Genomic DNA, 3,374 nt, shown 5'->3' on the forward strand with positions numbered 1-3,374 from the left:
TAATATTTATTAGGACTTTTGATGTACAGTGCCTTCAGAAAGTATTCACACCCCTTGACTTTTTACATATTTTGTTGTGTTACAGCCTGAATTTAAAATTGATTAAATTTAGATTTTGTGTCACTGATCTACACACAATACCCCATAATGTCAAAGTGGAACTATGTTTACAAATTAATTAAAAATGAAAAGCTGAAATGTCAAGTCAATAAGTATTCAACCCTTTTGTTATGAAAAGCCAAAATAAGTTCAGGAGTAGAAATGTGCTTAAGTCACATTATATGTTGCATGGACTGTGCAATAGTAGTGTTTAACATGATTTTTAAATGACTACCCCCAGGGCCATAACCAGTTTCTTTTTTTTCCAATGTAAATTATATTTGGAGAACAGTAATAACAAACAAAAATGACACCAGCCATTATCACCTTGGTGGCTGTAAATTCAACACATAGCCTATTATCTATACAATTGTAACGTCATACCCCTGAATGGGGAGAAATATGAGAAATGATTTACACTGACACGTAGCAGCAGTGACAAAACAAAAACATTTAACATTTTTAAAACTGTATAGTTTGCTTTTTTTTGGTGCATTTTAATGTAGGCCTATAGGGAATATAGGCCATGTGGAGATGTTCATTGAAACATATATATTTTTTGTTTGTTTTAGTTCATTCCTAACTTGTTTGATAAGATTAGTACAGATGTTCTCAGGGTACCCCACATGGGGCCCCGACCCCAAGTTTGGAAACCACTGTACTAACCTCTGCTTGCTTTCTTTCTCTCTCGGTCTCCTCTGCTTCCTCCTGCATGCATTGCAGCCTGCCTTAGCCTCACCACTGAGCGCTACATCACTGCCTGTTTCAGTAGCCTACTCTCTGTAAAGCAAAGTTATTACGAGAACTTAGTAGTGTATTTTTTTACTCCTGCTGAGGTAGGCTCCGTTTAACATTGGCTTCTTATTTCATCCTTCTAGCTGGCTCAGCAATAGTAACCAGAGCCCTTGAACGTTACTTGAATAAAAGTCTCTGCCGGTAGACAACTACCTGACTGACTGACATAATCTATAATCAAGTATTTACCAGATGTGCACTCATTCTCCAAGAGTCAGTTTTTGTTTGTTTGGGGGATGTCTGTAGACGTAGCAGGAGTAATGGGACAGTTTTAAAACTGCCTTTTGTCCAGCATCTCGCAAATACACTGTCAGCAGCATCTCTGACTCTCTAGCTGGCTACTTGAGCCAGCTGCGAGCTGGGGTAGTTCGTTTCAGGTCTCAGGCCCCCCTAAAAAGGCAAATCAGGGAGGCAAATCAGGGGGACACGAGAACATAACGAACAAACCGCTGTTCACGATTCCACTCATTTCCAAAGAGGCAGTGTGATTAGAATTGTCAGATCAATAATATAAGCGCTCTGAGCTTTGATCAATGCAATAATTAGATTTTGACCCGTAACTGATTTTCTTTATTGTGTACAAAATATATATTTTTGTTATCATTTTTTTCAAATTATAAAAAATGACAGAGGTCTAAACCTCTGTGTCCTCATATGTAGTAACGGCCATGACTACCCCATCTCTGTCACAGGAGGTTGGTGGCACCTTAATTGGGGAGGACGGGATCATGGTAATGACTGGAGCAGAATTAGTGGAATGGTAACAAAAACGTCAAACACATTCCATTTGCGCCGTTACGGCCATTATTATGAGCCGTTCTCCCCTCACCAGCCTCCTGTGATCTCTGTACCCTACACATGCAATTATTTGTGAGGTCCCTCAGTCGAGCAGTGAATTTCAAACACATATTAAACCACAAAAACCATGGAGGTTTTCCAATGGTCCGCAAAGAAGGACACTGATTGGTAGATCGGTAAAAAAAAAAAGCTGACAAAGTCTAAGCCATTGGGGAGGGGGATACTAAACTAGAATTGAAACTGGAATTGTTTTAAGATGGTCATACCATGGATAATTTAGCTATTTGATTTTTAATTTTAGGACCTACAATTTAGGTCAACTTTTTTTTTTGTTTTCATTATTTGATAAAATATTGAATTTAGCCTTTACCACTATAGCCCATAGAAACGCGTTGAATAACACATTCATAAATGGCAAAAAAGACAGCAAAACATTTTATAACAAGGAATAAGTTTGAAGTGTCTGTCCTATATACAGGAGATATAAGAAAGCTCGGGAAATATATATTGAAAAAAAATATAAACGCAACGTGTAAAGTTTTGGTCCCATGTTTCATGAGCTGAAATAAAAATCCAGGAAATTTTCCATATGCACAAAAAGCTTATTTCTCTCAAATGGTGTGCTCAAATTTGTTTACATCCCTGTTAGTGAGCATTTCACCTTTGCCAAGATAAGCCATCCAACTGTCAGAAACGCTCAACTACTTTTTTCTCTCCTCACTTGAATACTAGCAGTCAGTGATAGTAGTAGTCAGTGAATACTCTTTGTAGTGTTTTCTCTGACTGTTGGATGGTGTGTGTTTGTAGGAGAGTGGACTCCTGGGGGCATGGTTCAGGTCAACACCAGCTGTCAGAGTGTGAGGTTCTGCCGCAGGCCAAGGCCTCCCTGCCTGTGGGGATAAACCTGACCCTTCCACACACACACACACAAAAAAGAAAAGTGCACACGCGAGCACTCACACCCACCTTTATCCTTCAAAGAAAACAGTTTCCACTGAAGCTGTCAAACTGACATGTATTGGTCACTGCTGGGATTTCTGCTGGGATTTCATTGGCTTGGTCTTCAGCTCTACTCAATTGGTTGCTATTGTGTGCAGGTACTGTATGCAACAGGGTTTCCATTAGCCGGTAGGCCTAATAGCCGCTTTTGGACGATAATTTATAGTGCTGAGTGACTTGTGCTTTTTGAAGTTGGTTCGGTTTCATTTAGATTATTGAAAAATAATCACGGTTTTATATTTCGGTTTTAATTATTTGGGTTGAATGCTGTATCACAGAATAAAATAATTAATAAAAGTCTCATGATAGTAGTAACTGCCCATTACTGCTTATTCCTTATTAACCATCATTTATTCACATTACTTTAATAAAATATTTCAGTTGCTGTGTATATTACATTTGTTTTATTTGATATCTTTATTTTTTCATTCCAAGTCATCAACTCATCTCTATAGAGCTACGACATATGCGGCCTGACAAAAATAACTATTTTGTAGTTCTTCAAAGTAAATAAGGCATACTTGCATGACTGCTGAATACCAACAATGAATCACTTAGATCACGTATTTTCAGGAAGCGATAACTCGCGAAGCAACAGCTGCTCTCTATAACCCCTCAATATCAGCCCTTCTTCGGTCTGTTCCGTAGAAGGCGTAAAAAAAAAAACAGACCAGACAAGTAGA

The 3,374-nt window shown here is 38.4% G+C and overlaps 1 protein-coding gene across 5 annotated transcripts in view; it reads left to right on the forward strand.

Annotated features, from left to right (window-relative positions):
* The window catches only part of samd11 (sterile alpha motif domain containing 11), an 89,961-nt gene extending 86,959 nt beyond the window's left edge, over positions 1–3,002 (forward strand). For all 5 annotated transcript variants that reach the window (XM_014146020.2, XM_014146019.2, XM_014146018.2 and 2 more), the window contains one exon: positions 1–3,002. This exon is cut by the window's left edge and continues 1,501 nt beyond it. The gene's annotated coding sequence lies outside the window, so the exon portion shown is untranslated.
* Positions 3,003–3,374: the final 372 nt, after the last annotated feature.

Source organism: Salmo salar, chromosome ssa15, assembly GCF_905237065.1.
Source record: "Salmo salar chromosome ssa15, Ssal_v3.1, whole genome shotgun sequence".
Taxonomy (NCBI): domain Eukaryota; kingdom Metazoa; phylum Chordata; class Actinopteri; order Salmoniformes; family Salmonidae; genus Salmo; species Salmo salar.